Raw genomic sequence first — 27,501 nt, 5'->3', positions numbered from 1 at the left:
TATGAAATAAAAATTGGAAGTGGTGAATCTTACTTAATCCGTTTAAAGCAGAAGGTACATATGTTATTTTTAAATAAATGATTATTTTTATTTCCACTAGATTATTTTATTTTCATTTTGACTAGTTTTGGCGTGACGTCTGTACGTACGTATATATTTCGCATAACTTAAAAACGATTAGCCATAGGATGTTGAAATGTTGGATTTAGGACTTTTTAATATCTAGTTGTGGACCTCCCCTTTTTATTGCAATCAAAAGGATCAAAAATGTCCAAACTCCAAAAAAATCAGACTTTATATTCTTTTTTTAAATTTTTTTCAATTTAACTGATGTATTAATAATTATTAACCTCTGATTGTAAAAAATTTTTACTGTAAATAATAATTCAATAATAAGAATAAAAATAAAAAAAATATGAAAAAATATCAGAAGTGTATCTAAATAATGTGTAGTCATGACCATTGTCAGACCGACTATTTCTGAGATGTGTGGTACCCGGGACACCTATATATAAACTATTGCTAATGTAATATAAATTTTTTGCATTAAAAAAAATTATCACGCAAAGAAATAGTAATTGAGAGTTATGAAGTTTAGCTAGAAAGTTGTATTTTATTGGTTTTGAAGGGCACAATTTAAACAATAACTACCTTCGCTTTTTCTTTTTTTACTCCCACTTACTGTGAAAATTAATATTTGGGACCACATTAAATGAAAGTATTTGAAGAAATAATATAAGTTAGAACAACGTACAGAAAATTTGAACCAGATTTCAAGGAGTTCTAAGAGAAGAAGATAAAAGAAACTTGTTGGCCAGTAGAGAAAAGGCAGAAACAAAACAAAAAAATTAACTATTCAAAGAAAAATGCCCAGAAGAAAGAGAAGTGATTGCATAATGTTGCTTCATAAGGTTCTCAGTCAGCCAAACGTAAAAAAAAAAATACATAAATGAATTTGCTACAACTTATGCGGGTAAATAAAATGTCTGTTTAAAATTACATAATCAAATACATTTTAAAATATTAACCATATTTATTAACTAAATCTTCACGAATTTTAAAAATCTAATGTGTTCACTACATGAATTCCTTGTACGCCTATTAAACTACATGTAAATATTTTTTTTTAAAACGAAAAGTACATAAAATTTTATTTCATTAATAACTTTTGATATTTTTTCATAATTTTTTTTTTATTACAATTGAATTATTATTTAATGTAGACACTTTTTAACAATCATAGGTTAATAATTATTAATAAATCAATATATTTAAATTAAAAAAATTTAAAAAAAGGGGATGTGTGTTTCAAACCGATGTGCCCTTTCCCTTCTAACATCCTAATATTTCGTTATCTAAAACTGTATTTGGCTATCACTCCACCAATGAAAATACAACTTATGTCATTTAAAAGCTCTCAATGAAGGCGTATTACTGAACTTAAGAAAAAATCCAAAACCCAAATGTTTTTGATTTTGGGCTTTTATGGACACTTATGGTCCAGTCAATTGCAATCAAAAGGGAATGTGCACAACTAGATCTTACAACAGTCCTAAATCCAAAATTTTAACATCTTACGGCTAATCGTTTTTGAGTACATACGTACGTACAGTCGTCACGCCGAAACTAGTCAAAATGGATTCAGGGATGTTCAAAATGGATATTTCCGTTAAAATCTGAAAATCAAAATTTTTCGTGATCACAATACTTCCTTTATTTCGTACAAGGAAGAAAGAGTTTTTGAGAAAGATGCATATATTTATTTGAAAATTATAAAACGTGAAAAATATACTTGGGTTACACTTTTGTTTTCATAAAAGTGTAAATATTTCTTATATTTTTCGATTATGTTCACATTATAAATCGGTGAAATATAAAAAAAATTAAAATCGCAATAATGAAAACGTGTTCTTTGGTTAGAAATAGATAAAATTATTATGAGAATATATTTATTACAGCATATATTTTTTTAATTTATTTTTGTAAAGAATGATGAACCTTAGATAAGATCTGGTACAACTCAAGAATGGGTCAATATATTGAACGACTTTGGCACACTGAGCTAAACCGAGTAGGCTACTCTTTTAAATGAAAAATAAATCTAGGCTATATTTTAAAAAGAAATTCGAATTTAGCTGATTCTAAAGATAAATCTGTTTTATTTTATACCTCAATTCTTTTTATGAATGAACTATTTTAGGAGATTTATTTACGGTTGATTTAATTTTCTTTTAAATTTGTACAGTTTTATGGCTGAATAATTCAGCAGCTCGATATGCTACCAAGAACTTGACGTATTATTAGAGGAATGTTTTTGATCGGACACTAATACCGTAGAACTTAGTTTCAGCTATCATGAAGTACCCACTCTTTATATTATATAGTAGTAGTAATCTCTCTACTTGTTCAGATGCTTAAATGAAAACCGAATAAACTGCTTTATTATATATACAAGTGACCTAAGCTAATAAGCTTTGTTTATTTCTCACTAAAACAGTTTTCTGAGTAAATTACTGAAATGTAATGGTTGTTAATAAGATTAAATGTTTAAAGCTGTTTTATAAGATCAGAGTTCTTAGGTTGCAAAAGGTTTACCTCTTTTTTTTATCCAATACTATAATACGTTTAATGAAAGTAACTTTTACATTAAGCGTAAATTATAAATTAATAAATTTCCAATTACATTAACATTTTTCTGCATTATTTTTATATTAGACGTTATAACTGAGTGTTTATGGATCGATTTCTTATAAAGGCGTAATACAATTTTAAGTTTTTAAAATGTAAATCTAAAAATATTTATGCTTTTAAAATAGTATGAAATTGACTTTTAAACTTTACATTACATTTTGTAATGTACCATGTAAACAACGATAATATATTATATACAGAATACAAAAAACTAATTTTGAGGTTTACAACAATACAAGATGATAAACTCATAGTATTTAAAAAGATCTGAAAATCGCAAAAATGTCAATAAAAGTTCTGAAAAAACACAATAAAACAAAATGTTTACTTCTTATGGCTTAAAAAAAGTAAATTTTAAGTCTCACGCATGTTTTAAGTTATATATATACTATGCATTAGAAAAAAAGGCACGTCCACGCTATTTCTTCTTCTATACCGTATCTAACAATTGCAAAGCAAAGGTCATTGTCCAACAATTTCTGGTACGTTCGAAATCAGGTGCAGCAGTTTTTATTTTGTTATTGTACCACAACGCATACGGAATCTTTTCACCTACTAAAGGTTATTTGCTTCTCAGAAAAAGTTTTATTGTATTTGGCACGTTTACTCTGTATACTGGATAATAGTATCGGTCCATGCCTATATTTTTCAATGGCAAATTTTTATTTTGGAATACCTGGTATTTGTCTACCAGTCCATCTTCGTCTGGTTCACGCTTTCTCTTTAACAGATTGAACGTGTTTTCAAGTCGCCGTTTGTCGTTACTGACGCTTCAGTTTCCATTTTGATGGCCTTATCGAAAATTTCATCCATACTGTACGTTTGGAAAGTCACTGAGTAGTATGATTTAAGAATTATGTGATGTATTCTGTTCATTCTGGTTAGGTTGGTTGCCCTGTCGGTTTGTTGGGCGTTGCTCAGTAATAAATCAAGACGTCAGTTTTTGAGTTGTGATTGAACGCGCTTCGTTTCATTTCGTGTTGTTTCGTTTATCGGAATCAATAGTTGCGAGAAAAGTAACGGTTCTTTCGGTAGAGGAACGCATTTTTCTCACTGAACACGTCTTTCGTGAAGGTGAAAAGTGCACTAATTTAGGGAAACACAAATACTTTTGTTCCTCATCGCAATGCAGTTTGAATTCTTATAGAAAATCTTTGCCCAACAGGCTCTATTGAAGACGCTGATCGAAGTGGAAGTCACCTAAACGAAACGAACAGAAGCTGCTTGATATTTTGGATGCTACGGCCGAACGTTCATCAAAGTCAATGAGTAAGTTAGCACAATAGCAAGATATCAGACTTGCTACCTCACATAAGGCTGTAAGAAAAGAATAAAAACTTTTCCCTTACTAAGTAATGTGTTCAATTACTGAAACCTACAGATCATGCCAAAAGACTAAATTATTGTCAACGGTTTAAACGTTTTATAGGCCATACTTCCGCAGGTTTTCTTGACATTACGTTTTTTACAGTTACAGCGTTGTTTCTTCCTGAAGGGTATATTAATTCACAAAATACACGACTGTGGTCGACAACTTATCCCCATGCATCACACGAAAATCTTTATACGAAGCGAAAATTGAAGTGTGAATCGGTACGGTAATACCCGCATTGTAGATCTAATCTTTATCGAAAAGACAGGTAATAGTGATCGTTATTGTACTATTTTAACAAACTTCATTAGTCAGTTAACAGAAGCGGAAATCGATCACTTTCAGTTCCAACAAGATTGTGCCGCAGCACACACAGCTAACAGGTCAATGACTTTTTTATAAATGTCATTGGTGAACGAATCATTTCGAAGAGTTTTTGGCTTACACGATCGCACGATCCAACTCTCCCAGATTATTTTCTGTAAAGTGGATGGTAACAAGCAATGTATCGCACGATTGACGAACTAAAAACCTTAATACCGGCATACGTACGTGACATTCCAGTATATCATCCGGTTCAAGTATAAGAAAACAAACAGAAACGTGTTCAATTTCGTTTTGATGTTGGTGGAGGTTTCTTTCAACTGCTTTTATAAACTATTCCAGTTACTGAATTATCTGTTTCTATAAAATAAAAACAAAAAGTAATTATTAAAATAATTTCGTTATTATACTAACATAATTCCAGTCCATAGCAACTTTCGAACACACTGCGTATACCAGTTGTTATCGTTTAATTTTTAACCAACCATTTTTATTTTTTTTTTAACCTCTGGGTTGTAGTTAAACATTTTTTTCCGCAGAGAATGAGATTAATGCTTTCTAGCGTGTGTGAAAAATGCCATGCCTGATGGGGTTCGAACTCAGGACCTCCGGGTGAAAGGCCAAGACGCTACTACTCGCGCCACGAAGGCCGGCTAACCAACCATTTATTAAAATGCCAACTATTTATTAAAATCACTCTATTACTGTAATAATACGAGTCGTTCTCTTTCTTCTCAACCTGGACATTTATGTTATTTGGCAAGACAGAAGTACCAACTAATTGTAATGTCGGTAAAATTTCACTGTTTATCCAATCATGACATCTTTCCGAATCGGTTTTATTTGTACGTTTAATAAACCACATATAATCCACTTTATTGACGGGACGGACGGAGGAGGAGGTAGAAGATAAGGCAAACTTGGCGGTGGCAGTCGTCAGCAGATGGCTGGGGGAGAGAGGACTACGACTGGCACCGCACAAGACGGCAGCTGTCCCGATCACCGGCAGAAGAAGACTGAGAGGAATGTCCTTCATGGTAGACGACGTACGGGTCCACACGTCCGGTTGCGCTAAGTACCTGGGCGTGTGGATTGACAAGAATGGGCTGTCTAACACCCACCCTCACTAAGAGGGCCGAGAAGATACAAGACGCTCTACAAAAACTAATGGGCAACAAGAGCGGACCACGGGCGAGCAAGCGACGGCTGATCCTTTCAGTGGTTTCCTCCGTCTTGCTGTACGCGCTCCCGGCCTGGAAGAACGCACTTTCGAGAAAGAAGAACGTACGGATGCTAGCCTCCCTTACCAGAAGAGCGGCGATACGCATAACATCGGCGTACCGCACCGTAACTGGATGCGCAGTGGCAGTCATCGCAGGGGTGCCTCCCATCGAGCTGCGGGACACGCAGCTGGTATCAACTAACGAAGGAACGCCGAAGGCGGAAGCCGGGAGGCAGCTGATGGTCAACTGGCAGGAGATGTGGAGAACGGCTACGGCTGGGGCATGGACCAGGAGACTGATCCCGGACTTGGGACCGTGGGTCAGGCGGAGGCATGGGGAGGTAGATTACTTCCTCACGCAGTTCCTGTCTGGACACGGGGAGTTCGAGGTCTACCTACATCGGTTCAAGAGAAGACGGACACCGAGGTGCTTCTACTGCGGTCAGGATGACACGCCGGAGCACACCTTTTACGAGTGCGAAAGGTGGGCTGTGGTCCGGCGTAGGCATGGCACAGATGGCCTCACTCCAGAAACAACTGTAGCTCACATGCTGAAAGGGAAGAGAGAATGGGATGCGGTACAGAGCATGGTGGCTAGCATCCTGAAGACGAAGGAGGTACATGGAAGAGAGTGGGGAGAAGACTTCTAGGCGCGGGTAAGCAGCAATGTCCCTAGCAAGTATACTGTGTGTTTCTTCTACTATATATATTATTTTTGTGTTGTATTGTATTGTGAATTCATTGTCTCCATTGTCACTGTGGTTGGTACTCTACGGCCGGCTCGAGATGACAAGCACGATCGCTTCGACCGTGTGCAGGAGGGCCACGGCTAGAGGTGACATCGCCGAAGAGACAACATGAAGTGGGTTTCATTTATTATGTATTTTCCTTGTATTGTATGATTGTGGTATTATTTTTTTTTATTGATTGTGTTCCTTCTAACGGTTACGAGGGCACTCACAGCGAACGTGCCCGCGGATTGCGGAAGGAGGAATAAGTTCAGACGCCAACGTGATGGGCTGCAACTGAAGGGAGGATAAATAAATAAATAAATAAAATACAGGGGGCGAATCGTGGTCGCCGTGCAGGGCCAGGGAGGCAGCCTGGATGCAGAGGACGCTTTGGCTCCTTCATATGCAAGAATGAAGGTCAGTTGGGGTGCTCCGATGATGCATTTGGGACCCTCAGGTGTGAGAGGGGGACGCGGCGGTTTGCCGGCTTCGCGCAATGCGTAGCCGGCAACCTAGTGTAGGGACGGGAAGGGTAGCCTCTAAGTGGAGGGATGTAGTGGTCGTCCAGAAGGGAGGGCTGCTGCATCTTGATGAAACTGAGAGGACCCCGATGGGGCGCCAAAGAAAAGGCAAGACAGGGGGGCAGTCGACTGCCACGACACTCCGACATTCCTGCGCATAGCCTAACGGCGGAGGCCGGGGATGTTGGGGGTGTTTAAGAAAGAAAAAAAAAAATCCACTTTATTGAACGAATGCAACGTGACAGATTTTTGGAACTGTACCTCTTAATAACTGTTCTAGACTAAAACCGAGTTTTTCTTCATTCCCCCTCTGGAATATTTTATATTATGGCTTTTACGTTTTTCGTTCAAAAATATCATTATATTGTGGCCTTTAAACAAAAATTATTTTCCACTATTTTCTTTTCTGTATAATAAATATTCCACATAAAAATTTAATACAATCAGGTAATGAAGAAAACATTTATTATCACAGTCCGATAATTCAACGGTATCATACAGATTCTCATTCGAAATACCGTTTAGGATCGACCTCAATATGGCGCCGGATAAACATGATTAGCATAAAATTGTTTCCATTAGAACTATCCTAGTGTCCACCAAGAGGCGTATTTGTATCGGCTATCATTTATAAATCATTTTTGAAATATATTTGTAATTATGTATTTCTCAAGTTTCATTAGATACAGGCTCAAATTAACTCACAAGAGAATTAAAAGATATATAAACCGTTCAGAGATTTCTAAATGGACCTGACTGACAGACTTTAATATGCAAATAGGCTATAAAGACACGCTACAGAGTTCTAGTCGATTTTAATGAATACAATGAACAATTGTTCATTAACATTGTATCGTGTTTCGAGCTTTATTAAGAAATATAATATTACATTAGATGTTATTTCACTGTAAGAGGATGATTCGTCCTTAGCAAAAGAATAATGAAATTTGAACCGAATATGCCAAGTGTACAATGTGCTCGTAAAGTAAAAAAACAGTACTCACTTTCTCTTCTTTCATGTTATTATTATACGAATGGAAGTATTTTATTTACTATAAGAAGAGGATTTGACCTGTTATTTTCAGGCTAGTAGTATCATCTTATTAAAAAAATTCTCAGAATTCTTCTCTTACCCTGTGTCAAATATAAACTATATTGTCAGCAATATACATTTCTTCGTAATTTAATTAAATTTTATTTATAATTTCCGATGAATTTTTTAAAATTTTATTTTATTATTTTTTAACTTAAAATCCATTATGAATTAATTTATTCCATTAAAAATTGTAAAAGCTTTTAGTAGTAATAAATGAATCATTTTTTTTTAAACTTTTATTTATAGTCGCATCAACAGTTAAAAGAATTAGCGACTTACAGTGTAATGTAACTGAAAAGGTAAATTTTTAGTCTTGAACAAACTCAGGTCGACTACTCTGAAACCCAACACCACAATAGAAAACCTGTAACCACGATCTAGTATTCAAATTCGAATAAAAGTAACTACCTCTATTGGGATTTGAACCTGAGAACTTCGACTTCGAAATCAGTTGATTTACGAAGACGAGTTTATCATTAGACCAACCCGATGGGTTGAATTCATTTTATTTTAAATACGATCATATATATAAATTTTGATTCCTTTGTAGATAAAAAAAAATCTTTTATAAGATGATTCGGAAATTTTTAATGATATAATTAGAAATGTGTGTTTTCCTCTTGATGATAAGAATTGGTTGTTTACATAGCTTGACAATTATTTGCAAACGAATTATTAAAAATGAAAGATGAATTTAAATCAAAATATGTTCACAATTTTTAAATCATTTAACCAGCTCTGAGGTCATTAAATTTAAAACCAAATTTTACACCAAAAAAAAACCCACGATGATTTAGGACACATATTTTATCTCGGTTTATTTGTTATTGTGTGTAAACAAACGTAATAGTTTTTGAAAGGCCAAAAGTCCTGTAATTTACCGAATATTTGACTAATAATTTATAGAAAAGATCACAGAACCTTACTCTGCCCTATAAACACTTTTTCAATTGTTTGTAACGCAATGAATTGCAATAAATATATAATTTTAGTTATACGAAATGTTTTGGTGTAGTATATATAATTTATATCAGAAATCTATATACTTTAAGATACAATTAATGCAATTTGATTATAACGATTAACAGAATTTTTAGGTCAATTGCCAAAAAATTATTAAAACCTTTATCATGGCGTATACTTGTAGACACGTACTTATTGTACATCTAACAAAGAACATTATCTAATACAATTCTTTTTTGCATGCTTAGGTTTAGTTTATATTTTAAAATATGTCGCTTTCTGAGTTACCGAAAACGAACAATATAGTTGAGGCATTTTGTATCTATTTTCATTCAAATATGTACGCATTAAATGTAAAGTAATAAATTGTAAATATTATTTAAATCAATAAATCTAATGTTTAACTACTGAGTATCTACTTGCGTTTTTGTTCAATTAATATAAAATAAATAATATATTATGCTAAAGGCAAAAATATAACGTGAAATACATGGTTTAACTTTAGTTTACTTGATGCCATTGCAGACTGACAGTTGTTTCTAACTTTCACGACAAAATAACTTTTAACTTTCTTTAGATTACTTCCCTATTTTGAATTACAATAGAAACAAGATTCTTGGTTGTTAAAATTAGTATAGATTTATCAAGATAACTTTTAAAAGTTTGGAAGATCAATATTATTAAAACTTACGTAACACAAAATGAATCACAGCTCATCTTATCTTTACATATTTAATAAATTTTTCTTGCTATTTTTTACATTTAAGATATTCACGTCGAGCTAAGAGTTTTGATTTTTTTCTATGTGAATTACTCATTTTTTACAATAATAAACTGTTTTATCAACTGTCTGTAAGTGTTTATTTTGTTTAATTAAATTTCTTTTGGCTTATTTATTTTCAATATGTTTTTTTCTGTCACTACAATTCATTTAATTTGGGCTCATAAATGCTGTATCGGATTATATTGGCACTGGTATGGCTGCATTTTAAATCAAACGTTTTGGCTGCAGTCTCATTAGATTGATATCACCTCCGTTTCAATCTGTGCTGATCTACAAAAGGCGTGTAATTTAAGAACTGTGTCAAAAGGGTTGTGTTACAATTTAATATTTTTTAAACATGCTTTTATTATTTTGTACTCTTGTATTTTAATATACGAGTAGATTGAAAATGAGTTTTAAACGACTATTAAAATAATACAGTCTTCATCCAAAGTTAATTTAAAAAAATTATTAAACTATTTGCAAAATATGTATCTTTATGTCTTAATAGTCCCAACACATTTTGTTTGGAAATCTCTTTTTTTATAAAAACAAACGGATAGATAATTAAAGGAGGACCCTTTAATTAAAAAACATAGGATTTTTTTAATATTTTTTTATATTTTTACGGTTGTCATTAAATCCATCACTATTTATTGTAGGGTTATGCCCAGCGTTTTTCCTCAATTAATCCAATTTCTAGATTGCTCTTGCTTCAATATGGCCATTTTTCTAAAAAAAAAAAAAAAACAGAACATATTTTACAAATGTGATAATTCTATGTTTTTTGATGAAAAACTCAAAACTATCATCACTTTTGTATTGCGACAAACAATTATTATTTAAGAAGACACTTTTTTCTGACTTGAGGATCCGGATTATTTTCTTATATTTTTCTACAAATTGTAACATAAAAATGACAGAATTCAAGACAGGTAACTTTAAATCTGAAATAATTAAGTATTATTTTTTAAAATGGATATTTAAACATACTGTCACCTTAATAACATAACAATGAATGTAATAAATAATTTTATCAAATGATTATCTTTCCAAATATTAAACTACCTATTTGCACTTAAAATACGATTTCAAGTTATTCAGGATCGTTTATTATGTTACTGATGTTTTTCGTGATAAAAATAACGTATCATGTAGTAGATGTGAGTTTAACCATCTTTCTTATTTACCAATCGATATTCCTGTTAGTACCAGGGTAATCGTGTTCAATAGTCTACAGTTGTAAATGTTTGTTTGCTGTGTTTGAGATTCTGGTATGGATGCTGCTTTACAAGTTGAACAATACTATTATTATCTAATGACTCATTTGTAATAATTATAACAAATCATTTAATTTTTATAAGTCATTTATGAAGTTAATAAATATGATGGATTTAACTTCTTGGAGGTGTTAAATGGTTGTCAGTAATCTAGAATTTCAACTACTTTCTTCATAAAAACTAGTGGTTAAATTAAGGATGTTAATTTTATTTAGCACCCGAATTTATTAACTGCAAAATATAAAATATTAATAAATGTTTATGCAGTTTAATTTATAATAACATAAAAGCAGAATGTAAAGAGAAAGCGAGGTGAGAGGATTGTCCTTCATCCATCGATTTATTTCGGATAGTAACGTTATGTATTTAACTCAATCGAACCTAAGATAAAGGAATTTATTCTCTTTAGAATTTTCGATTTTTAATTTTCTTCATTTTCTAAAATAAAATTTTTAATTTAATACACTAATTAAAACCAGCTCGTTTATTTATTTATTTTAGAAAATGCAAGAAACCACCAAATTATAGTTATTCATCAAGAATAAATCTCGTAGCAGATGAAATATGTCAAGTCTGACTGCAATTAAATCCCAGAACAATATGTATGATAGATAAAGACGTTAATATTCCGTTAAGGAGGTCAAACGAAAGAAAGAAATGTGTCCTACTAATTGCTCAAATAATTTTTGCAAGTAACATATCTTACTGTCGCTGCACCAGGGTTAGCTGTCAAACGAACATTTACTGCTTTCTTCAATTTTCTGTATGAGAATGGAAACTTGTAGCGTATGAAAAATGCCATGCCTAACGGGGATTCCCACCCGGTACCTCCAAATGCCAGGATGAGGTGCGTTGTTCTCAATAAATTTAAATAAAATTATCGTTGTTTTAAATTGATTCAGTCAAAATTTATCGATTGTCATGTACGGAGAATAGTCAATTTCAGGTTATTCATAAAAATTGACAGGTTTTAATTAAAGTTTACTTGTGATTGATTCGACGGCTGGGGATCGTGAGGTGTTAAAAGAAGTCTTTTTAGGTCTGTTGATCACTTGTTGAAGGTGGGGCCGATGCGTAAGGCGGTTTGTTTTTGTGGACCACCTGGGCGAGTTGGTCAAATCATGCGGCGTTCAGTGGAAAACGAAAGTCGGCGGGTAGGGAGAAAAGATTTGGTGCACCTACTTTGTCTCTTGACAGCGTCGATGATGAAGGGTGCGAGTAACAAACGGCCGGTAGGCCCACCGACTACCACGGTGGTAGTTAAACGGAGGGGAACACTTATGCTGACCTCCTCCGCTCTGTTAAAGGGACGGTGTCGCCAGGTGAAGCCGGAGTCCTTTCTACACGTAAAGGTCCGGAGGAGGACCTCTACACCCGGGTGCGGGCCGATGGAGGCGCTGCTGAACATCTCAGCAGGGAGATTTCTGCGAAAGTAGAAGGCGTCACTACAATTCTGGCCGAGAGGGGAGGTCGGAGGGTCCATATCCTTAACAAGGGTGTTAATGTGCTCACCACCCAAGAGGATGTTCTATCGGAATTTTGTTGAGTCATGGGGAAGGCGATCGATATTTTGTCCGTGCGGCCGGCCTATGGCGCGACATAGGTGGTCACCGAGGCAGTCCCGGCGACCACCTATGTGGCGCTTAATTTGCGGACAAATTATTGACCGATGGGTGAATTCGTATAGGGTTGGTGGCCTGTAGGGTGATGGGGCGTTCCTTAGAAGATCTTGGATTCCGTTGTTGGAGTCCAGGCCGTAGGACTAAGTCTTGAAGCGGCCCCGGTCGGAGTGACCACTGTTTCCACTGCTGTAAGATCGGTCATGTGCGGAATGACTGTCAGCGGGAGATTCGGTGTCCTTCCTGGAGGATGCATGGACATGCACCCAGGGGTTGGGGCTGCAAGGCTTCATCTGGGCGATAAATGTTTGGTGCCTACGAGGGACGCCCCGTCCAGAAGGGGTGGGATGCTTCGGTGTCCCACCTACGATGATCGGGCGGTGACTCCATTGCAGCAGCACAGGGGGGAACGTAAGACCATAGTCCCGGTGGGGAATCCTCTAGGGGGTTCCTCTCTTGAGGTAAGGCGCTGAAAGACCATAGTCCCGGTGGCGATCCTCCCTTGGGATCCTCTTCCTGTTAGGGGTGAGGCACTAGATGACCAGAGCCCGGTGAGGAAACGCCTGTTGGCAACCCCTTATTAGAGGTAAGGCATAAAAGACAGAGTCCCGGCTTCTAGGTGGGGACCTTGGTAACGGCATAGCCGGGTACACGGTCAGTGCACGTCAGTTTGAGGAATGGTACCTCCCAGAGCTGAGTTTTTACTTTATTGCAAGTTCGGGTGTGGGAGGCGGGGCAAACGAAAGGAGAAAATAAGTAAAGTTTGCTATTTCAAAAAATATATATATTTATATATATCAAGTTTATTTATTTCATCAGTAAACATTGATTTATAGCAGTAATTAATTGCTGTTTATTAAAATTTGTTTTAATGAAGAGGTATTGCGGCAAATAGATGAAGAAAGAAGCATTTGGAAAACTATAGTTAAAAGAAGAGACAGACTTATAGGCCACATACTAAGGCATCCTGGAATAGTCGCTTTAATATTGGAAGGACAGGTAGAAGGGAAAAATTGTGTAGGCAGGCCACGTTTGGAGTATGTAAAACAAATTGTTGGGGATGTAGGATGTAGAGGGTATACTGAAATGAAACGACTAGCACTAGATAGGGAATCTTGGAGAGCTGCATCAAACCAGTCAAATGACTGAAGACAAAAAAAAAAAAAAAATGTGTTTAAATAGTAAATTAAATTTGCTATTTACATTAATGTAAATAATTAATTTTTACCACGTGGAGTTGCTTAATTTTAGAGAAAAAAATTTGCCATGTTTTGATATTAAAATAAATCGTTGATACATTACTGAAATTTTATATTTTTTACAAAGTTATAACGAAAAAATAAATTTAAAAATTCTTAATTATATAATATACCTAATTTATAAGACTACAATTAATAAAGGTGTTAATTTTTCCAATGGGTGAGAGTTAAACAATTAATATTGTACTAATGATGTCCCAATTTGTAAGAAGTTTTAATTGCTTGTATTTTCCTTCATAATGAAGTAGAGCTGAGTTAACAGTGTTCAAACCTAACTGAACGAATACTCTACCATTTTCCACTTTCCATTTAAAGCCTCAGGAGATTTTGAGATGAATTTATTGCACTTAGTACTCTTTAACTGGTATCTAGCTATGTAGTAAGCAGATATCAGGACCAGGGAATGATACGGAATTCCTATCTCTTAATCATCTGGAGTCTATCCTCAGGGCGTAACACATATGTTATAAAAGGAAGGGGTGAATGGGGTTCCCTGTAAATATTCGTAGCTAATAACTAATATTAAACTTCCACTCGATAGTATCGTTTGAATGCTTTCTCCTTATTTACGTTTTGTTAAATTATATATTTCATTTATAGTATATACACATAATCTTGACCATATTAATCAAAAAAGTGTGAAATAGAGGAAAGAAAAAACATATTCCCCGTTGATAAAAACTCTATAAACCGAACTTGAGTTAATCGGAAGAATGGAAAAGGATTTATATTAAAGGATTAAATTTAGTTTTATGTAATAAATTTGAGAAAAATAATTCTCCGTTTTTTAGCGGTGTAGAAAATAAAAATACGTTTATAAAAATTGAAATACATATGAAATCTGCTTCATCTTCATTCTTAACTTGAAAAAGTTTTCTTATTGAGAGTAAATGTATGAATTAATATAATAATTGTGTATTATTTGCTAAAGACATCTACATACAAGTTAAAATAGTAACAATTAAATGATGCAGTAATAAGTTAGAGATTATGACCAGAAAAAGAAAGCTTATTAATATTATTATTTTGACTGAGGGAAATACAAAGACTATTAAATCTCGAAATTTTTATTGGATTAAATCGAAAGATAAAATAATCCTTCGAGTGAAACAAAAATCAAAAACAAAATTAAAAACAATCAAAATTAAAAAAATTAAATATCTAAATATAACTTATCAAATTAAAATATAGTTATCCAGGAAAAAAGAAAAGGAAACTCCGGTTTCAAGGCTAGCTTTTCACGAAGTTATTTGGGATGTTTTTTAATTTTATATTTTACTACCAATTTCAGACTCTTATATAAAAATAGTTTACACTGTCTGATGATATTGAGGTACCTAATATCTACAGAATACGCTTTTAAGAAACAAAAAAAAATAATTGATTCAGTAAAACTTGATGTCCTTTAAAGGAACTTAATTAAACAGTATTACCATCGAATTCATTAATTAATCAGAGCTATACTACGGTTTAACTTAAATAAGGAAATGATTATTATCGTTATTGACTGAAGCAGAAAAGAAGTAGCTCATAAACTTTCATTAATGCTTGTAGAAAATTGAAAAAATCCAAAAGCAATTAAAAATACAACAAAAACTCTTTCTTTCTGTGTTGTGAAATAAAATGTGGTTGGATGTCAGCAACTCTTCAAATACAGTTACGGAATTTTACCGTATAAAGCTGTGTAATTTTGTATATTATTTTTATGGTTGTATATTTAAAAACATTTCAATTCCCTAAAATATACTCGTACAACTGGGAAGCCAAGCAATGGGAAATTAATAATGATTATATTTAATATAAAACTCACTTAACTTAATTCGTTTCTCAGCCTTTTAGTATTTGCGACCCAATATTCAATCATAATTATCATCGCAACCCCCCCCCCCCTTTTCCTACAATAACAGTATATACAATAATAATGTATTTTTATTACTCTAAAGCTACACTACGATCTTAATTACAAAAATTACAAATTACCAAGAATAAATGAATTTATTAATATTTAGTAACACCGATTAGCTGCATTGACAAAACCAGAATCGATGCCTCTCTCTCTCTCTCTCTCTCTCTCTCTCTCTCTCTCTCTCTCTCTCTCTCTCTCTCTCTCTCTCTCTCTCTCTCTCTCTCTCTCTCTCTCTCTCTCTCTCTCTCTCTCTCTCTCACTCTCTCTCTCTCTCTCTCTCTCTCTCTCTTACGGCCACCATATCGGATATTCTCGCGGCTTCTCGAGAAGTTCCGATTTGTCTAAAACATTCGTACATACAGGCTCGTACAAACATGTACAGGCTCAAGGGAGTCACTAATAATTATTAAACTTGTTTTTAATTTAGTATTGATAAGTTAATTGTTGCACAGTACTGATACAATCCTATTAAATAAGTGTATTACATCAGTGTAAATTTGTATTTTATTATTTAGTATGTCAGAATGTATTTTGTTTTGCTTTCCTTTCAGTAAATTAATATTTTTTTTAATAATACTTTCTAATAATATAATTTTTAATAGTATTTTAATTATCATCATTAATCATCTTCATTCACTGAAATTAATTTATTATTTTTTTATTGTCATTTTGTATTCACGTTTAAGCCTCTTTATACAACCGCTGGGTGATATTTTTTTAAAAGTCTAATGCATAATTGTTTATTTATATGTCTCTTTATTCTAATCGTTACTTGCATTTATCTTAACTAATAGTGTTTTTAATGACGTTTATTAATGTTCGACAAATTTCATCGATCTATCTTCGTTTTAAATTAATTCAGTTTTCAATCTGAAAGTAAACAGTTACCTTTTGTGCCCTAATTTGTAGTTTTTGTTTTTGGTGTACTTTAATTAAAATCAACCCCAAAACGCAAAGGCATAAATTTTTCCATTCTCTAATGATTTTTATACAGTATTTTTATTTTTGACAAATTATATACATTCTCGTTAATTTACCGTTGAAATTAATGTTATTGTGTATTTATAATAAAATTATTTTTACTGAAGATTCCTCCTGCCTTGTTGAGTTTTGGTTAATCAGATGGTAATAACCTGTTAGAAGTTGTGTCTTTAAAGATAAATAAATTATTTATTTTTGTCATATGTAAATGTACTACAAAATACTTAAACCAAAATACAATTATCTTAGCTCATATTCTTTGTACGATATGCTTTTGTTTTAAATGATTGGTAAGTTAATTATTCTAAGGTATAGAAATATATAAAACAATTTTTTAGATAAAGACTTGTATTTCTAAATAGTTTACTCTAGTTTATCTTTTATTTTTGGTAAAAATTAATCGAGTTGTTAATGAAAATGAAATCTACTTAACGATAAAAAAAGTTTGAAAATTCGTTTTAAGTTTATAACTTTAAAAACTATTGACTAAATTTTCTTGTGGATGTTGTTTTTGTAAAAAAACTCAATATTGTATTATCGCAGTTTAATTTCCAAACCAACTTAATTAAACTTGCTCAAGAAACATTCACAAAAAAAAAAGGTTTTTTTGAAAAGTGTTATATGGTACAAATATTGATGGAATTTTTAATTTGTTCTCTTCTTCGTTTTGATTGTTATTTTCAATTTATTTGAAGAAACCTTATGGAAATTACAGAAAATGACGCATAAAAAGTACACCAATCTTTACTCCTTTTCTTAGTAATGTAATTTAACTTTTTCATAAATCAAATATACTAAACTGTTGTTTAGAAAACAGATAATAACGTTTTAAAATATTTTTAATAAATTTTCCGTTAGGTTCATTTAAAAAAAAAATGAAAATTAAAAAAAAGACTATTGTGGGCCATAAAAACGATAACGATATTTTATACGCCGAAGTGTATCTTTTAACAATATTATTACGTTATGTACTTAGTATCATACTTTTAATTAACGATAAGTAGAAGAATGGATTATGAAACATAACCCAGAAATTTCAGTAAAATATGTGTGACTGTTTGCCTAAGCGCCTTTTCGTTGAAAAAATTACTACAGTTCTCGTATTTGCTTGTAAAACTGTTTCCCAACTCCGTTAGCATATGAAAAAACGTAGAAATTAAATAAAATATTATATGGTTACCTAGATTACCGTATTCAAAATTTATGATATGTTTTAAAATCTGTGTACAATGTCGCTTTCATTACAATTATTTCTCTTTCACAAAACTCTATATTTTTAATCTAATCTAATAGCCGATTTTTTACGTAAAATATATTCCTAAATTTCTTTTTAATCTCACCAATATAGTAGCTATAGTAGCTATGTTGCAGGATTTGTTTTTTGATGAAAAAGAGAAAGCTAAATCTAAATTCCTTGCTTAAAAATAAACAATGTTTCTACTACCACAATTATTGAAATTTTTCTCTACCCGGAATTAATAACCAAACAATTTTTTACATCAACCACTAATAACTTTTTGCGAAAGAATTAGACAATATAAAAAAAAAGTTATCAGTAATTTTTTAAACTTTTTATTGAGACATGGTGGATAAACAGCCAGCCGAAAAAAATCGTAAATCCCTTATAAAAATAAGTGGATAAACCAACCAGATATCGTTACGAACGATGAGTCAAGTAAAAAAATAAACAATAAATAAATTAAAAAAGGGAGTAGTAGTGTACAATTTAAAAATAATACCTTGTTAATGTGAAGTGTTTCATTTGGTAGCCGATAAGAACCAAACAAATGGAATAAATATTTCTTTTTTTTTAAACTGACAAAATTTACACATCTAAATGCGGAAATTTAGTATGGAAGAGAATGTTTTATCGATGTAGAAAGAGCTAGAAGATAGTGATAATTCTGGTTATCTGTGTCGTGTTATTTATACTTACAGAATTTGGTCTGGAGAATTTTGACGATGTACCCTAATATATTTCAGTTTACATTATTTTAAAACATGTTTATTTCGAAGAAAAAATACTCATTTATAATCACTATACTGCGCTATATTTTAATCAAACGTAAATATTTGATGAGTTTAATTTTATTAACTTATAATAAAAATAAATACACAAAATTTAATTTTCTTAACACGTTATCTGCAATTTAATTATTTTAACTTATGTGACATCAGGGAAAGCAAACAAATTATACCAGAAGGTGATATCAATTTTATTGCCAAATATGAATTCCTTAAGCAGTTTTGTAATATTTTTAATAAAAAAGGCAAAGTTCTTGTTACAGTTTTAACAACTTTAATTAAAGATAAACAAACTTTGTTTTGAAGTAGCATCTTAGTATGCATAAAGTTTACATGAACATTCCTTTTGCACTGTTGTAATATTAATGCGTTATTTTGTAATATAATATTCAAATTTCCAATGTTATGATAATTAAAAAATTTATTAAACATTACGGAATGAAGAAATATTTTTTTCTTGTTGGCCTACTTCCATCTTATAAAAAATTTCACTTTTAATAAAAAGATAAAAAATACCAGTACGTAGAAATTTTATTGGAAATAAAAATCAATCTTTATAACTTAAACAGATTGGAGTGTTTTTTTCGTACAAGTGGGAGCTTAATTGCAACACGATTTTTCACCTACTAACACCACAGAGGATAGCTTCTAAAATACACTACAGAAAAATAAATGGTTTACTTTCAAGGATAAAAATAGCTTGGAATTTTAAAAAAAAGTACAAATTATGAGACTGAAAAATTAGATTTAAGTTATACAAGGTGAAATATTTTTTATTAAAATTTATTTTTTCAGTTATCATTTTTTAGGATAAAATATTGTACATAGAAATTTAACAGAAAAAAAATGTATTCTTTAATTTTTCTTCTGAAAGAAGAAAAAACTTTTTAATATTTATCTTAATTATCGTAAGCATAAATGAAACGATATGTTGAACTGTTATTGAAATAGATTGTAAAATAAGACAACACTCCAAAACCCATTTACAATAATATAATTTTTTTTAAATTTAGATCTAGATGGTCATTTTGATTATTAAACATCATCGTTAGTAGACACTACAGAAAATTATATACACGAATATTTATGTTAAACAGTAAATGAAAAGTAAAATAAATAGATAATAATTATAACTAATTGATGTCTAAACAGTTCAAAAGAAATACTACAAAACAAGTAATTTCATCTGTTATTTTAGAATAGGAATTAAAAGTAAAATAAATAATGAAAAAATAACTCTTTTTATTATAGGTAATCCCTAATATGAACTATAAATTTAGTTTAAAAACACGTAAACCACTTAAACTTCAGTTTAGGGTACCCATCATAACTTAGTGTACAACGTTTGTGAGTCGATAAAACTAATTCAAGAAATATAGTCACCACAAAACGTAGACCACTCAAAGAGCATAAGGCAGATAAACTAGAATAAAGGAACAACTCATTCATTACAAATAAAGAAGGTCGGTGAAAGTGATTGCAAAATTAGTATACAAAAAAGATGATTTAATAAAATATTCATATTTTAACGGAAAACACATATTTATCTGTTTCCTTAGTTTTTTTTTCATGCGCGGGGAAATATTTTTAAATGTTTTAAGATTTATGATGTCATTATATTGTAACAGAACCAAGGTAACGGATTTTTTCCAATTAAGAAGAAAGAAAGGAAAATAATAATGAAAAGAAGAACCGAGAAGGAACTAAAAAGTTTTCTTTTCTCAGACTAACAGGTCCGTTTAACAATCTGTTGTTTGTAATACAGACAATGGGACCTCCAAAGCTGTTGTTCGGTCAGGGTTACCGGACCGGAATAAGAATTTATAGAAAAACTTAAGGGAGTGGACAATGAAAAATATTACGATTCGACAATTAGGTGGATGAGAATGAGAATACTGATTCTACAGGCAAGGGTATATAAATATTGCCACGGACCAGTGGAAAGAGTCAGTAGTATTGCAAGCCTGTGTTTTTTGTAGTCGTGATAACAAGCGATAACAGAGTAGTTTTGCAAGCCCGAGTTTCGACGCGGTTGCGGTGATGGCAATATCAGTAAAGCGTCTGGTGTCAACGAGTGAAGCGTATGTCATGGTCATTCGATTGTGGACAGTGGCTGAATAAAAGAAGTTGTTTGGTGAATTATTGATAAACGGTAGTGAAAGTGACAGTATTATATCATTCATAAAGTGTAGGGTAGTTCTTTTGTAAACTGTTAAGTTATAATACTTGAAAAAATCGATTTGTGTGAACTTTAAACTTTTTTAGTGTTACCTTGTTGTTAATACACTATTAGGCTCTAGCGGTCATTATAACATTTTTAGTATACTGGGCTACCTTCTGGTTTTTATAATTATACTGTCATTAAATAAATCTTGTCTTTTTATTTGAATTACTATTCTGTATCTTATACCCATTTATTATTATTGTTGCTATCATCTGCTTTATTTTCTAATTTTTTTTTTTTTTTACAGTAATAAGACATTTAAATTAAATTTAAATTTAATAAGAAATTTTTACTTTTGTGGTTTCTTAATATCCTTGTTTAACCGTGAACATGCGACAATATTTTTTGAAATAAATCTATTACAGCCAAACAATAAAATAGACATGTTGGGGTAATAGTGGTGTTGGGTTGTTTCAGTTGAGGTTTATTTCTATTAAGTATTTTTAAATTAAATAAAAGCTTTCTGAATTTTCTAGTTTAGGTGTCAATTAATATTATTTATTGTTTGTTTGCTGATTAATTTTTCATTTGCTGCTTTACTAACTACTTTATTTATACTTTTTCCTAATCTCTCTTGTTGGTGATTTTTCTTAACAATAGAAATGGCCAACAAAATTTAAATTGTACGTAAAATTTGTTGTAAACGGTTTTTAGATCATAATTTCTTTTTCAAATTTATCATTGCAATCTATACGATTATAATTATATACTGATTTTTGGTAAGAGAAATGAAAAAAAAATTGATTCAACAAATTGTTGATTTTTGTGATTGTCCAGTTATTTTAAAGTTTATAAGCTGCAGGATTTTGGGTAAAGTTTTAAAGTTAAAGATAAAATCATTTTTATTTCTAGTATTATTATTGAGATTACGAAATATTTTATTTCAAACAGTCATGGATTTCTCATCGTGCATGTGAGTTAAATTAACAGCATTAACTGTTTTGAAAGAAGCTTGTTAAATGTCAGAAGATTATTAATTTGAGTTGTTATAAATTTTAGGTCATTTTTGATTTTTCATTTTAGTAATAGCTTTTATTTCATACTGGATTCAGTTAGTAATGTATTTTTTTGTGATCTCAACAAAAAAAAAAAAATAGTGATTTGCTTTTGTTGAAAAAAAATTATATATGTATTTTTTTAATTAATTAATTTTTTATGTTAAAAGGATAAATCAGATTTATTTTTACTTTAAAAAATCTTGAAATTATATATTAAGTGTAGATTATGATAATTTTTTTTTTTAATTTATTATGAAATCGGTTTACATCTGCATTGTAATTTTATTATTTTCTGATACAAACCGGAAGGGTGAGTATTCTGGTGCATTAAATCGTTACCGAAAACGACTCCCAGTATTTCAAATAAATGCTATGAAAACAACGCCAAAAAATTCAGATTACATTTTTCTATCCTTACTTTTCTGTTGAGTTTTTATTACATGCTTAAGACGATTAAATATCAATGAAAATTTCAATAAACTTCACGAGTATTCACTTTAGTTACGAACTGTTTACATCGGGTATAGAAGTAACATTTTTATTAATCTTTGTCTTTTATTTGTGCAAAAAAAATATTTTTTTTATTCTCCATTTTTTCTCTTATTTTTTTTCCTTTCTATGTGTATTTCCAAGATACTGATTTCAGATAATTTTTATCATTTGTGTTATTTTTTGCCATAATCGACTTTAAAAGATTATTTCTATTCGTAGTTTAAATACATAGACCTTTTTTTGTATAATCTCTTTTTGTGTTTAACCAAATCCCTTTCTATGAAAGACTTGCTATAGAAAAATAAAATTAAAAATTTAATTCAGATTATTTTTGTACCTTGGAACGAGGACGATGAATTTTTGCGATTGGTGTACAGCTTATAGTGTACATATACATGTGTAATACATTTGCTTAAAATAAAGCTTTCTCCGTTTTTGAAATTAGTTAAAAATTATGAAAATATAATTAGTTTGATAATTTGTATGTTTGCATAAATATTTATTTTGAGTAGATATTAAAAAATGTATATTTTTATATATTTTTCAGTGCCACCGGAGAAACTAGAGATATTAGATCAAACTGGAAGACTTGTTAGCTCTTCAGCAGGACCAGTTACTGAAGGATCATCGATGTCGCTGATATGCTTTGCGATTGGAGGTAAGTTTCGATTTAATTAAATTGTTTACACAATTTTTTTTACTTATTTCTTTATACAAATTATCAATGAAGTTTCTAAATTTTTCGAAAATATGCGCGGAACTTTAAAACAAAGATAAATTTATTCTACACATTTGTAATAATGGTTAAAATCTATTTTCAATTTTATAACTACTTATTTAGAAAAAAAATAAAATAATATGTTTAAATCAATAATTTTATAAAAAAAAGTTAAAAGATTCTTGACTTTTATTGACTGGTTAATTCTTTTCTCTCTTGCAAAAACTGAAAGCTGTTCCCAACTTGATAATCCATGACTTGAAAAAAAAATGTTTCACTTTGAAACAGTTAAAAGTTATAAATTTATACAACTTTTCCTATAATAGGGTATTTATTACCCCATCAATATCTTTCCAACTCTTTTTAAACTTATTTCAAGAGTTTTTGATAAAATCAATCCATGTTTTACACAAGTTTTTCCACAACAATTTATTTTTAAATATGAAGTTTAAGTAGATCACTTCAATTTTTAATAATGTATTGAAGGTTTACAATTTTTCATCTAATGGTTTGATCTCGTGGAAAGGGTATCGATAAATTAAGGAACATTAAGTTTTTTTTTTTTATATCGATAGCTATACTTTTTCTCTCTTATGTAGTCCTAAAAGTACAATTTTTAGCCTTTATCTCTTACTTTATTTATTAATTCTTTATTTCCCATATGTTCATTAAATTTTTTTGTGAAGGAAGTATAATGTGCTGGATTTACTGTTAACATGTATCATCAAAGTGTTTTTTCGGTGAACCTTTTTGAGAATTTAATGAGCTTTTATTTTACTTTAATCTGTAAACAGCCAAAGTATTGTTAATGTTAAAAAATCAAAGATAAATTTTTGTATATTCATATTATTTAAATGATTATGTTAAATTTAGAAATTTTGCTTTCCTCTTTATTATAAGTCTGATAATGATTGGAATAAAATTTTTCCTTTTGAAAAGCCTAATATTTCAGAAATTATCTGCAGGCGACGTCTCGCTTAGTTTAATTAATAATAAATAATTATTTATACGCTAATTAACTGTCAGATTAAATATTTTATTTTTTAACCCTGCATTTACTTCACTCCTTTTGAGATTAATCACAAAGATAGATTTTTAGATAAAATCACAAAGTTACGATGATGTGTGCTAATAGTCCAACACGTACTTTGTACGATAGAAAATTAATTTCTGAATTAAAACGTTAGGTTAAATATAACATTCAATAGATTAATATTTAGAATATTAAATGTGGAATATAAAATTAATTAAGTAAATAAATTTAACGATTAAAAGTTAAATCTTATTGATTTTTATTACATTAATTAATACATCGCTAGTAACAAGGATTATTAGTTTTTTCCGTGTAAATTGGATGAAAATTAAGTATTAACCATGAATGCAACTCGAGATAATCTTTAAACAGATAATACAATGAATGCAATTATAATACGTAATACTAATATACCCACCGAGCCGGTCTAGTGGTTAACTTGTCGCACATCAGTTGTTTAACAGCTTATTTTCGAAGTCGAAGATTTGAGATTGAAATCTGAGTAAAGATTAGTTGCTTTTATACGGATTGCATACTAGACAGTGGATACCGGTGTACTTTGGTTGTTGGGGTTCAATTAACCACTCGTTTCCAGAAGTTCGGCCGAGTCTGTACAAGGCAACACCTCATTTACATGTCATACATATCATCCTCGTGTCATTGGCCCGGGGGGGGGGGGGGGTTGCATATTAACTTCACTCTTAGATATTTGTTACCGTATAAGCTTCTCGTTCATGGGATTATAAAATTAAAAGTTTGGTGTCGTATGGAAAATTACAAGACTGTTTGGTTTTGAACCCGGGACATTTTGGATGAAAGGCTGAGACGTTGACAACCAACTAGTTTTCTTTGTAATTATTTGTCTACTGTCATTAAACATTTGACGCTATAATCTTATAATTGTAATCTTCCCAGAACAAAATCGAACGAAATATTTTTATCAGATTCATAAACTTTTAACAATCAAACGACGTATTACATGTGTAACTTTACATAATTTTTAGTTGGGCCTAATTCATAAATTGTCTTAGCTAAATTAATAAGATTGAAACTATCTGTTTGAATATCTAGTCTGAAGCGCCAACCGAATTCGAAGAAACTTGCATCAAAATGGATCTATTTTAATTCCGGTTGGGTTTTAAGGCATTCAAAATTTAAATAATATATACAGGGGCTCCAAAAAAGAAGGAGTTAAAAGTTAAAATCTACTTGACCGATTTATTTAAATTCTTGCTTTTGAAAATTAATGATTATTTTATGATTATGGTTATCTTAATTTACATTTACTGCTTAGTGTGGTAGGAATAAACAATTTAGATCAATCAATCATTCGTATGTTTTCATTCAATATACATTTACATGTAGATTGCAAAACATAAGAATAATTGATTCATGTACATGTTTAGATCAAAATCTATATTGCCTGTGAATAAATAGAATAAACAATTTAGATCGTATTTGTTATCTAAATTGTTCATTCCAATATTTTGAACTCACCAATCTCTGTGTTTTTTATCAGTAATCCTTTACTTTCCTGGGCTGTTGATTTATTTTCATTGAAAATAATGATATATAGATAATAAGTTGAGTAAATTTTGAGAAACGTGTGAAACTATTCGGAAGAATCTCAGAAATAAGGCTACCATCGAAAGCCAGTTAAAACTTCATAAAATAATGGCAGTGACAATTTTACTTTGTGGAAGTGAAGTCCGGGACGATGAAATCTCAAGATTACAGTAGAATCCAAGGAGAAGATATGGGGTTTTGATAGGATTGCAGTGATCGAGTCGTATGGATAGAATAAAAAATGAAGATATTCGAGCAGATTTAAATATTTCCTTTAATTAAAGAATCTATTTATATAGGACTAAATGGACGGAGCACTTGAATCATATGGAAGAAGATCGAATTCCAATACGAGTTCTAGTTCATGCTCCTTGTGGAAGACGTGACAAAGGCAGAATGAGGAAAAGATGAAGTCGGAACAGGTCAATGACCTAACCCGTGCAGGAAACGATGACGATAATTTTTATATTATTATTTTTTTTTTTTTTGTAAATTATGAGAACAAAATATTATAAATAATTAAACAAAAGGGCATAAAAGGATAACAAAACTGATAATTGTAAGAATAAACATAATTGAATTATTATTAAAATCATATACGGCGGAGAACGCAACTTTTCCGATCTCCGTGGTGGAGTGGTAGCGTCTCGGTCTTTCATCCGGAGTTCCCGGGTTCGTATTCCGGTCAGACATGGCATTTTACACACGTTAAAAAATTTATTTACCCGTATTATTAATCTAGTAATTGAAGGAGGACGTAAGCCTGTTTTAAAATGTAAATAATTAATTACGTTAAAAAACATAAAGCTTCCTAAAAATATTTGATGATCGACAATTAGCAAAAAGCTAGTTGCCAAAATTTTGAAATATTTTAAAACTGAGTTTTGTAAAAATGAATTTGTTTTTACAAGATTGTAATTTTAATATATTCATCGTTATGTAGATCACTGTGCGTTATGAATTTTTCTTTTTGTTTACGCAAACTTATTGTGTTTGTATACGCGTGCGCAAGCGCACGCACACAAACAAAGTTATTACTTTGGTTTGTGTGATCCTTAAATACGTATTTTTCAACATGTAAACGTGAAGTTTAGCTGATTGCTTCTATCTCGAAACGATATATTTTTCATTAGGAAACTTCCTCACTACAAATTCCTTGACAGATAAAAAATTTTAAATGGAAAGAGAAGGATTGTGACATAACTTTAAAGGGCACTGAAAAAGAATACACTTTGTTCTCCTATAATCCTTGCCAAAATTGCGACCATTTAACATTTCACTACGGTTAGTTTAAAAAATTGTCTACAATACATCCAAAGTAGTAGTCTTATAATAAAAAATAAAACGTTTTTATCTAAAAGCATTTGCTGAATTTTTTTATTCGTTTTTCAATGTTGAGCAGTTATTTAACAGGTATAGTGGACCAGTTTTCACATTTGTTGTGAAAAATATTAAATTAGTTCCAATTTTGGTTAGAATTGTTTATGACTTACGAATTTTACGTAAATTTTGTTTGTTTTTCAAAGCCCATTATGATATGAGTCATAACATTACCCTTTCCATTTAAAATTTTTGTGTTCCCCTACCTTCCGTGCTTGTAGTGGGTTGATCTCATATTGAGAAAACATATAGTAGGGTATGTCTAGTATACCCAACTCTTTATACATAACTACCCAAGAAATTAAATTATGTTTGCTTATCTAAAAATTTAATGTTG

The 27,501-nt window shown here is 31.0% G+C and overlaps 1 pseudogene; it reads left to right on the top strand.

Moving 5' to 3' along the window:
• Positions 1 to 27,501, top strand: part of LOC142324790 (protein turtle homolog B-like) — a 436,696-nt pseudogene that overhangs the window by 103,023 nt on the left and 306,172 nt on the right.

The sequence above is a fragment of the Lycorma delicatula genome, chromosome 5, assembly GCF_047948215.1.
Source record: "Lycorma delicatula isolate Av1 chromosome 5, ASM4794821v1, whole genome shotgun sequence".
NCBI classification, from domain to species: Eukaryota; Metazoa; Arthropoda; class Insecta; order Hemiptera; family Fulgoridae; genus Lycorma; species Lycorma delicatula.
Note: the sequence above shows the minus strand (reverse complement) of the source record. Positions and strands in the feature narration are given on the sequence as shown.